We start from the raw sequence: 12,583 nt of genomic DNA, 5'->3' as shown, positions 1-12,583 counted from the left end.
CAATGGAAGTTAGACAGTCATATAACAGATTTACCCTTAATAAACAGTTTAATATGTATTATACAAACAGCTAGGTAAGTGAATAAATGTAAAGAAATTAATTAAATGGAAAGCATTACTCAGAAAGACATGTTGAAACATTCAAACTGCAAACAACTTGTCACGTCCACTAGGATTTGAACCTAGATCTTCCACTGAATCAGTGGACATGTTAGCCAGTTACAACTTGGAAGTTAGACAGTCATATAACAGATTTACCGTTAAGAAAAGTCAGACACGTATTTTACAATATATAACAATGATCAGATTAAGAAACCATTAACATTGATGGAAAAATACAACGGAAACAACTCTATTGATTAACTGTGATGTGTTGAAAAACCCAATTATTTGAGTGGGTTGTTAAACACAACTAATTGAGGTGCTTTGTTGACTTGCAAAGAGTTAAATTTTCCAAAAATAAATAAATACACCCAGCTGCAACTTTCTTTATTGCAGGGGGGGGGGATTTTTTTCAGAAGCAAATACAGAAATTTGGGGGGAAAGTAACATTTATAACTTTATAAAGAAGCAACAAATCACTGATATGTACAACAGGCAACTGATTAATGCTTAAATAGAGGAGACCACAAACTACACGAATTGAACAATGTGGCTTTTGCAGACCAAAATTGCATGTTCACAAGGCAAAATGTAATCATGAAAAATACACCTTCCAGGGTTGAAAGTTTTAACCTTCCAGGGTTGAAAGTTTTAACTGGAAGCCGCTTTGACCCCCAGGTGAGTCAAGGGAAAAGTCTATGTGATTTTTTATAGCTCACCTGATTGCTCAGGTGAGCTTTTGTGACCGGTCTTTGTCCGTCGTATGTCCGTCCGTCTTTCTGTCCGTCCATCCGTCCGTTAATATTTGCTCGTAAACACTCTAGAGGCCACATTTCTTGTCCCATCTTCATGAAACTTGGTCAGGAGCTTTGTCCCTATGAAATCTCGGCCAAGTTCGAAAGTGGGTTGTGCCGGGTCAAAAACTTGTTCACTAGGTAAAAAAAAGAAAAAACGTATAAACACTTTAGAAGTCACATTTCATGCCCAATCTTCATGTTTACTTTGTCAAAATGTTTGTCTTAATGATATCTTGGTTGAGTTCAAAAGTGGTTCCGTTCCGTTGAAAAACATGGCCGCCAGTGGGCTGAGCAGTTTTCCTTATTTGGCTATAGAGAAACCTTGTAAACACTCTAGAAGTCACAATTTTTGCCCAATCATCATGAAAGTTAGTCAAAACATTGGTTCAATTGATGTCTCGGACGAGTTCGAAAATGGTCGAGATCGGTGAAAAAACAAGGCCGCCTGTGGGCGGGGCATTTTTCTTTATATGTATATAGTGGTAGTTTTCCCTATTTGGCTATAGAGAAACCTTGTAAACACTCTAGAAGTCACAATTTTTGCCCATTCATCATTAAAGTTGGTCAAAACATTGGTTTTTTTATATCTCGGACGGGTTTGAAAATGGTCGGGATCGGTGAAAAAACATGGCCGCCAGTGGGCAGGGCATTTTTCTCTATATGTATATAGTGAAAACATGTGAACACAGTAGAAGTCACATTTTTGGCCCAATTTTCATGAAATTTGCTCAGAACATTTGTTTCCTTGATACAAGAGTTGAGTTCAAAAATGGTTCCGGTCAGTTGAATAACATGGCTGCTGGGAGGGGGAAGTTTTCTCATTATGCCCCCCCCCCTTTCGAAAAAGAGGGGGTATATTGTTTTGCTCATGTCGGTCCGTCCGTCCACCATATGGTTTCCGGATGATAACTCAAGAGCGCTTATGCCAAGGATCATGAAACTTCATAGGTATATTGATCATGACTCGCAGATGACCCCTATTGATTTTCAGGTCAAAGGTCAAGGTCTTGATGACCCGAAATAGTAAAATGGTTTCCGGATGATAACTAAAGAACGCTTATGCCTAGGATCATGAAACTTCATAGATATATTGATCATGACTCGCAGATGACCCCTATTGATTTTCAGGTCACTAGGTCAAAGGTCAAGGTCACAGTGACCCAAAGCAGTAAAATGGTTTCCGGAAGATATCTAAAGAACGCTTATGCCTAGGATCATGAAACTTCATAGATACATTGATCATGACTCGCAGATGACCCCTAATGATTTTCAGGTCACTAGGTCAAAGGTCAAGGTCACGATGACCGAAAATAGTAAAATGGTTTCCGGATGATAACTCAAGAAAGGTTAGGCCTAGGATCATGAAACTTCATAGGTACATTGATCATGACTCGCAGATGACCCCTTTTGATTTTCAGGTCACTAGGTCAAAGGTCACGGTGACCCGAAATAGTAAAATGGTTTTCAGATGATAACTCAAGAACGCTTATGCCTAGGATCATGAAACTTCATAGGTACATTGATCATGACTCGAAGATGACCTCTATTGATTTTCAGGTCACTAGGTCGAAGGTCAAGGTGACCTGAAATAGTAAAATGGTTTATGGATGATAACTCAAGAAAGCTTATGCCTAGGATAATGAAACCTCATAGGTACAATGATCATGACTCGCAGATGACCACTATTGATTTTCAGGTTACTAGGTCAAAGGTCACGGTGACCTGAAATAGTAAAATGGTTTCTGGATGATAGCTCAAGAAAGCTTATGTCTAGGTTCATGAAACTTCATAGGTATATTGATATTGACTCGCAGATGACCCCTATTGATTATCAGGTCACTAGATCAAAGGTCAAGGTCACAGTGCCATAAAACGTATTCACACAATGGCTGTAAAGGTCACGGTGACTAAACTTAGAAAAATGGTTTCCGGATGATAACTCAAGAATGCTTACGCCTAGGATCATGAAACTTCATAGGTACATTGATCATGACACGCAGATGAAATAATGATGAAACTTGACCAGGATGTTTGTCTGGACAATATCTAGGTCATGTTTGACATTTGGTAAAGATTGAATGAACCGACTCCTCTCAGGTGAGCGAACTAGGACCATCTTGGCCCTCTTGTTTCACAATAAAACTACTATAAACACAAATGTTAAGAAGAACACTTTTTTGCATGTGATAATCATCAAGGTACAATACTGAAATTGTGATAACAATAAACAAGAAGGCCATGATGGCCCTGTATCTCTCCACTGTTTTTTATGCGAAAAAAGAATGCAATGTGCATGGGTTGAAATGTACTCAAGCATGTGACTTTCTCTTTCTATCCCTCGTCCCACTGGGTGCTTAAAGTTGGAAGGGTGAGCATTTTTATATATGGACAACGTTACTACAGTGTTAACTAAACAGACTTAAAAGCCCGGGAATTGTCACACAGGTCCTTTGCTTATAACATAGGTACATTTATCTCTCCAAAAGATATTGTTGTTCTTTCTGTTTCACATATTTTTAGATGCTGAAGATCAAATTAACGCATGTTCTACAAGATTAATGAAAGTTCCTTCATTCAATCATGGTAGAGAACTATAAGATGTTACTACATACCAAATTTGGTAGCCCTAGGCCCAATGGTTATGGACAGGATTATTTTTAAAGTTTGCACAAAAGAGGCTTTATATAAGCATATGTTCAGTTTTGTGATCCCCAGGGCAGGGTAAAATTTGGGCCCAGGGGAATAATGTGAATAAATTTGGTAGAGGACTATTAGATGTCACTACATACCAAATTTATTAGGCCTAGGCTCTATAATTATGACCAAGATTTTTAAAGTTTGCACAAAATAGGCCAAATTTAAGCATATGTTCATTTGTGTGACCCCAGGGGCAGGGTCAAATTTGACCCCAGGGGCATAATTTGACCATAACTTGGTAGAGAACTTTAAGATTTTAATACATACCAAATTTGGTAGAAATAGGCCCAATGGTTATGGACAACAAGATTTTTAAAGTTTGCACAAAATAGGCCCGATATAAGCATATGTTCATTTCTGTGACCCTTGGGGAACTGTCAAATTTGATCCCAGGGGCTTTATTTGAACAAACTTGGAAGTTGACTATTAGATGTCACTACATACCAAATTTGGTAGCCCTATGCCATACGGTTATGGACAGCAAGACTTAGATTTGAACCAAATAGGCTTAATATAAGCATATGTTCATTTCGTGACCCCTGGGCAGGGTCAAATTTGACCCCAGGGGCATAATTTGAACAAAGAAGAGAACTATTAAATGTCACTACATACCAAATGTGGTAGCACTAGGCCCAATGGTTATGGACAAAAAAGATTTTTAAAGTTTGCACAAAATAGGCTTTATATAAGCATATGTTCAATTTATTGACCCCCGGGGCAGGGTCAAATTTGACCCCAGGGGCATAATTTGAACAAATTTGAAATAGTTTCACCCCAGGAACATTTGTGAGATGTTTTATCAGAATTGGACTTTTAGTTTAGGAGAAAAAGATGTTTAAAGAAAAAGTGAACGCACGCACGACGAACACAGGACCATGACATAAGCCCCGCTGGCCAGAGAGGCCAGCAGAGCTAAAAACAAGACAAATGCAATCTTACTGACAACATTGTTAATGTTATAAACGTTTACTTAATTTAAATAAATGATATTCAATAACAGCAAGCATGAAACAAGAGGGCCAAGATCATGATGGTCCTAGTTCGCTCACCTTTTTTTTACAAGGCCTTGCTCATTGCTTAATTGAAAATTAAGTAATCTAAAGCATATTAGATTGGTTCTCTTCTGTTTACGTTTGCAGTGTGAGCATCTGATTAATTCTGATTGAGTACTGTGTATTTGCATGTTTTTTTGCATGCAAACATTTGCAAGTAATGCTAGTTCTACATGTGTTTACAAGGTTTTTGTAAGTTTTGGACCTCCTGACCAAGATTTTGACCCCACATGACAAAATGCAAAGTTTATCAAGAAAAACATCCTGGTCAAGTATCATCATTATTGGACCAAAACTATGGCCTCTAGTGTGTTTACAAGGTATCATTAGGACAAATTTTCTGACCAAGTTTCTATAAGGTTGGACAAGAAATGTGCCCTCTAGTGTTTACAATGTATCTCTATAGCCAAATAAGGCAAACTGTCCCGCTCACTGGCGACCATGTTTTTCAACGGACCGGAACCACTTTTGAACTCAACCAAGATATCATTAGGACAAACATTTTGACAAAGTTATATAAAGATTGGGCATGAAATGTAACTTCTACAGTGTTTACAAGGTTTTTCTTTGTTTGTTTGACCTAGTGACCTAGCTTTTGACCCGGCACGACCCAGTTTCGAACTCGAACAAGATTTCATTGGGACAAAGCTTCTGACCAAGTTTCATGAAGATCGGACAAGAAATGTGGCCTGTAGAGTGTTTACAAACAAATGTGGACGGACGGACCGATCACAAAAGCTTACCTGAGCAATCAGGTGAGCTAAAAACAAACCAAACAAGAGATGTGTTCGTCAGAAACACAATGCCCCCTACTGTGCCGCTTTGAAATAATTTTTTTTTTACCTTTGACCTTGAACTTCCACCACTCAAAATGTGCATCTTCATGAGAGACACATGCATGCCAAATATCAAGTTGCTATCTTTAATATTTCAAAAGTTATGGCCAATGTTAAAGTGTTTTTTTCGGACGGACGGACAGACTGACTGACAGTTCAACTGCTATATGCCACCCTACCGGGGGTATAAAAACAGACTCGTCAGTATTTCTCGGACAAAAATAGTTATTTGATTTAAATACTGTGAAACCATTTATTTTCGTCGGCACAAAATTTCGCCCTTTTCATAAAAATGACTATTTCGTCCGCTCTTAAATTCGTCCATTTCTGGTTTTGAAAAAACAAAACAAAAAACGTCCGATTTGTTTGTAATACATGTAATACGCGGTTGCGAAAACATTGTGCTGGGGAAAGAGAGGTGCAGCACTTGGTAGTCACTTGCAGGAGGTGGGCCTTGTTTGGCATATGCCAATTAGCAAGTCTGTTATTTTAGGTGATAGTAACTGTCCCTTATCATTTTATGTCATTGACATGTTCTTTGTTATGATTAGCGGATAAGTTGGACTGAATAATCGTTAACAAGTGTTTTAAAAAACGAAGCCAATTGCCAATTAGTCTTTTTCCATTACTATCACGGTCAAACTGATTACAATCTTACCTTTATCGGCGCCAATTAGAGAAGGTGCGAACATTATGGGTTATAATTAGCGTAAGCAAATTATTTTGGTCATATTTCATTAAAGTTTCAAGCGTTTTGCATCGTAAATATTTGAAACCAAACAACCAAACACAAATCAAAATGTTCTTTATTAGTTTGTAACAAAGCGCATAATATATTTCACACATCGTCATATTTTAATTGCGTTTAATAGTATTGTCTTTAATCCGGATTCGCCGCGTGTAGGCTGTATAATCTGCAACACCCCTGAAAAACACAATACACACAATGGGTAATAAAGTTGTTAAAAATTAGCGCTAATCAACACTATTATACCTAAACGAAGTCGACGCATTCGATACAGCCTTATTGCATTCGCGTTTTACAGGAAATGTCAGTTGTCAGTACACTGTATAATGAACACCCCTTTGTGTCAAAACCGGATTTAACTTGAGTGTGAATAGTCGACTGTTTCATGTTCTTTGTATCAATACCATCTGTGTATCTGTATTATAAGTATACCAGTCAACAAACAAGTTGCGCGCATATGGGTATTCGGACGTTCAAAAAATTGACCTACGGTTTAGCGTTCACGCCGTCGAACGCATTAAAGCAATATAACTCGTTTTTTTTCACTATTTCTTTATATGCAAAAAATACTAGTGGCTTATAACTTACCTTGCAATCTTTTTTTCTCGCATTTTGCGAGTGTGCGAGTGTTAATTTCGAGCCGTGTGTATATGCGTGGATTACGCTGGATTTAAATGCCTCATGCCTATGGTAATTCAGTCTTATTTGTTTCAAATATGGGACATGATTGTTCGTTAGGATCTTGAATTCGTCCATCGGTCGAAGGACGAAAAACGCGAAAAAGAATGTCGGACGAATAATAATGGTTTCACAGTACTTCCTTAATGAAAATCAAGAAAGATGTATATCAACTGCAACGATGCAAGTGCACGTGCAACTTTTTCTGCAAATCTAGAGCAATAAAAAGTAGTTTTTTTGTAAACAAATCAAACTAATGTGTTTACACTAGTGAAGTCGTCTGCTTCACTTAGAAATTTTTGTGGAAATTTAATTGAGAGAACCAATAAAATGTATGGAATACAGATAAATTTGGAATATTTTAGTTTAAGTAGGATTTTGAAATGTGTGGTGTTTATACCGGTTAGCTCTTTGTGGGTTTCGTCTACCATTACTGCAACTGCTAGCAAAGACACTACATAAGGTACTCACATAGGCATCGACAGGATGGCACAAATCGTCTTAGACGCTTTAGAGGTAAAGGTGTTGTCTCAATGGTTACACGGAATGGCGTTACTCTTTCCGTGAATACACCTCCAGACAAGCGTGTATTCACATACAGTCACAGGCTAACATATAGTTACAAATCTTTCTGGTAATATTAATACTTACCTAAGGCAAACACGTCACTTCTATCAACAGCCTGTGCAAGAAGAGAACAAAGGACAAAAATTGTCACAAAACCAGGTTTTCAATGTGAAAAAAGTCAGATAAAGGGAGACAACTCAAACTGAACTGATTATTTATAATTAACCCCCTTTGAATCAAAATAAATCTATTTTTAGTTGTGGCGACCTTGATCTTGGAGATATTGATGTAATCTTTCATGTGACACACCATCCCATGATGGTGAACAAATATGGCAAATGATTTTATAATCTCACAATGAATGACATAGTTATGGCCCGGACAAGCTCATTTATGGCCATTTTTGACCTTTGAACTCAAAGTGTGACCTTGACCTTGGAAATATTGACGTAATTCTTTCGCGCGACAAACTGTCTAATGATGGTGAACAAATGTGTTAAATGATTTTAAAATCTCACAATGAACGACAAAGTTATGGCCCGGACAAGCTTGTTCTGCCCGACATTCGCCGATCTAATAACCAGTATTTTACTTTGGAAAACCTGGTTAACAAAAGAACTCGTGCTCTTTTCTGATTGGCCGCTGGTTCCCTATCCTGAGGCATATGCGTGTTTCCTAGGCAGGTCACCAGCACTACAAATGCAATTATACTTCATTTTTCATCATTTTGGTTTTGTTTGTTTATATTTTCAAGCGTAATATGTACATGAACTAAATACTCGGAGCGCATGGGAATGACATCATTAGGAGTGCCTCGTTCTTAATGTACAAAAAATGCTCGATTTGAGTAACAAAGACAGGCCAAATTTTCTCTTTCATTAAACTATCAAGTGTTATACATCATCGGAAAGGGTGTTTTTTTAGAAAAGTAATACTGTTCAAATTAGACTGTATCTTACCTCAGCAACAATATTTAGGATTGATTAAGATGTGGTCACCATTTTAGTGAAGTCAAATCTGATCCCTAAAATTTCACAGATGTAGAAAAAAATATAATTTTTGTATGTTTGCCATAAAATGCAACATTACTTTAATAAAATTATTTTTTTATGGTATTATAAATATTTAGCTACACCTTAATGTAATACAAGGTGGCGCTTTTTGCCACCAGTAAAACAAGGTGGTTTGGATATGACATCACATTTTTAGGCTACTTGGGAATATGCTGACATTGTTATTACGAGGGAAGCATACAATTATACTAACTTTATAGATTAGAATTTAGATAAGATGTAAATATTCTTTATGTCAAATTCAATTTCACACAACCAGCCATATCCCTGTTAATTTTAAGCATTTCATTCTCAGGGCCCTCAATCTATCAAATCTGCGGCCGAATTTCGGCCGCAGTCCCTCACCTGAAAAGTATACTTTTTTTTCCTTTTGGGGGGAAAAATTCCCCCTGAAATTAAACATGAGGGCCTGAAAGGCCCAAAGTCGCTCACCTGAGATAACAAGATAGTATTGGGACAAATCTTCTGACCAACTTTCATGAAGATCGGGAAATAAATTTGCCTCTAGAGTGTTAACAAGGTTTTACTATAGCCATATAAGGAAAAATGTCCCATCCCCTGGCGGCCATGTTTTCAACCAACCGGCATCATTTTCGAACTCGTCCAAGATATTATTGGGATGAATCTTCTGACCAAGTTTCATGAAGATTGGACAATAAATGTTGCCTCTAGAGTGTTAACAAGATTTTACTATCGCCATATAAGGAAAAATGCCCGCCCCTTGGCAGCCATGTTTTTCTACCAACCGGCATCATTTTCGAACTCATCCAAGATATTATTGGGATGAATCTTCTGACCAAGTTTCATGAAGATCAGACAATAAATGTGGTCTCTGGAGTGTTAACAGAATTTTACTATATCCATATTTAGCCATAAAAGGAAATATGCCCCGCCCCTTGGCAGCCATGCTTTTCAAGCAAACGTAACCATTTTTGAACTCTTCCAAGATATCATTGTGACCAATCTTCTGACCAAATTTCATGAAGATTGGACAATAAATGTGGCCTCTAGAGAGTTAACAAAGCAAATGTTGACGGCGCACGACGGACAAAAAGCAATCACAAAAGCTCACCATGAGCACGTTGTGCTCAGGTGAGCTATAAAAAAAAATCTATTTCAATTTAATCTTGTCAAACATACTAAATTACGAAAAAATAAATAAATATAGTGCAAACATGTACAAATGTAATAATGAGAGAATAAGTAACAAAATCCCCCCAAAAGCGAAACGCTGCGAAAATTCCCCCTCAGGAGGGTAGCGACCCGCTTCACCTAAAATGGATTGAGGGCCCTGAAATTCTCATTAATTTCTTCCATAAAAAGTAGCGTTTAACAGGACTTTGTATATTGCATTACAATAAATAAATTGCTCAACTCATCCAATGTTGTCAAATTTGTAAACGGTTTAAATGGGCCGCGAAAATATATGAAAAACAAGAGCACCGCCTTGCGGGTGCAGACCGCTCATCTATTTTCTTTTTAAATGTGAAGGGACTCTCAATTTCAATCACAAAGGAGGGAGGGGTGGAGTGAAGAGGGGTGTATAGTGTGGGGGTGTGGACATTTATTACATTATCTTCCAAAATTGCGAAAAAAATCGGGGGGGGGGGTGGGGGGGAGGTGATTCTTGGGTGCGATGGTTGGACGGTATTTCAAAAATAAAATAATCAAAATAAATAGTTTTGTTTTTTAACCGTTTCAAAAAAAAAATTGGGAGGGTGGGGGGGGGGGTAAAGTGTCAGGGTGTGGTGGTCATTTGTGAGATGATCTTAAAAAAAAATAGAGGGGGGGGGGAGGATTCGGTGGGGAGGGCACGGGGGATGGTTTGGGTGGAGTCTATTGTGGTATGTCAGGTAAGAGTAGTTTTGTCAAAGTATCAATCAAATCTAATCATAAATAAAGAAGTTATAACAATTTTAGCAAAATTTAATAATTTGACCTTGAGAGTCAAGGTCATTCAAAGGTCAAGGTAAAATTCAACTTGCCAGGTACAGTAACCTCATGATAGCATGAAAGAATTTGAAGTTTGAACGCAATAGCCTTGATACTTTACAAGTAAAGTGGATCAAAACACAAAATTTAACCATATATTGAAAGTTACTAAGTCAAAAAAGGGCCATAATTCCGTAAAAAGGACAACCAGAGTAATGCAACTTGTCCTTTTACTGTACCCTTATGATAGTTTGCGAGTGTTCCAAGTATGAAAGCAATATCTATGATACTTTAGGGGTAAAGTGGACCAAAACACAAAACTTAACCAAATTTTCAATTTTCTAAGTATAAAGGGCCCATAATTCCGTCCAAATGCCAGTCAGAGTTACATAACTTTGCCTGCACAGTCCCCTTATGATAGTTAATAAGTGTTGCAAGTATGAAAGCAATAGCTTTGATACTGTAGGAATAAAGTGGACCTAAACACAAAACTTAACCAAATTTTCAATTTTCTAAGTATAAAAAGGGCACATAATTCTGTCAAAATGCCAGTCAGAGTTACATAACTTTGCCTGCACAGTCCCCTTATGATAGTTAGTAAGTGTTGCAAGTATGAAAGCAATAGCTTTGATACTTAAGGAATAAAATGGACCTCAACGCAAAACTTAACCCAAATTTTCAATTTTCTAAGTATAACAAGATGTGTTTGTGAAACACAATATCCCCCTAAATGACGTTTGACCTTGAATGATGACCTTGACCTTGACCCTTCACCACTCAAAATGTGCAGCTCCATTAGATACACATGCATTTCAAATATAAAATTGCTAGCTTCAATATTGCAGAAGTGACATTACATGAGCAATTTTGACCCATATATTTGACCTTGAAGGATGACCTTGACCTTTCACCACTCAAAATGTGCAGCTTTATGAGATACACATGCATTCCAAATATCAAGTTGCTATCTTCAATTTTGCAAAAGTATTCATAAAATAAGCGATTTGGGCCACATACATTTGACCTCTGACCTTGAAGGATGACCTTGACCTTTCACCACTAAAAATGTGCAGCTCCATGAGATACACATGCATGCCAAATATCAAGTTGCTATCTTCAATATTGCAAAAGTATTCATAAAATAAGCTATTTGGGCCACATATATTTGACCTCTGACCTTGAAGGATGACCTTGACCTTTCACCACTCAAAATGTGCAGCTCCATGAGATACACCTGCATGCCAAATATCAAGTTGCTATCTTCAATATTGCAAAAGTATTCATAAAACGAGCGATTTTGGCCACATGTATTTGACCTCTGACCTTGAAGGATGACCTTGACCTTTCACCTCTCAAAATGTGCAACTCCATGAGATACACATGCATGCCAAATATCAAGTTGCTATCTTCAATATTGCAAAAGTATTCAGAAAATAAGCTATTTGGGCCACATATATTTGACCTCTGACCTTGAAGGATGACCTTGACCTTTCACCACTCAAAATGTGCAGCTCCATGAGATACACATGCATGCCAAATATCAAGATGCTATCTTCAATATTGCAAAAGTATTCATAAAATGAGCGATTTTGGCCACATATATTTGACCTCTGACCTTCAAGGATGACCTTGACCTTTCACCACTCAAAATGTGCAACTCCATGAGATACACATGCATGCCAAATATCAAGTTGCTATATTCAATATAGCAAAAGTTATTGCAAAATGTTAAAGTTGGCGCAAACAGACCAACCAACAGACCAACCAACCAACCAACCAACAGACAGGGCAAAAACAATATGTCCCCCACTACAATAGTGGGGGACATAAAAAGGGCACATAATTCTGTCAAAATGCACGCCAGAGTTATCTTACTTTGCCTGCCCAGTCCCCTCATGATAGTAAGTAAGTGTACCAAGTTTGAATGCAATAGCATTTATACTTTCTGAGAAAAGTGGACCTTAACGCAAAACTTAACCGGACGCCGACGCCAACGCCAAGGTGATGACAATAGCTCATTTTTTTTTTCAAAAAATAGATGAGCTAATAAAATAACCCTTCGCTGGCATATCAGTTAATCCGCCTTTCACTTTACACCTGT

The sequence above is a fragment of the Dreissena polymorpha genome, chromosome 2, assembly GCF_020536995.1.
Source record: "Dreissena polymorpha isolate Duluth1 chromosome 2, UMN_Dpol_1.0, whole genome shotgun sequence".
Classification (NCBI taxonomy): domain Eukaryota; kingdom Metazoa; phylum Mollusca; class Bivalvia; order Myida; family Dreissenidae; genus Dreissena; species Dreissena polymorpha.
This window is presented reverse-complemented; position numbering follows the sequence as displayed.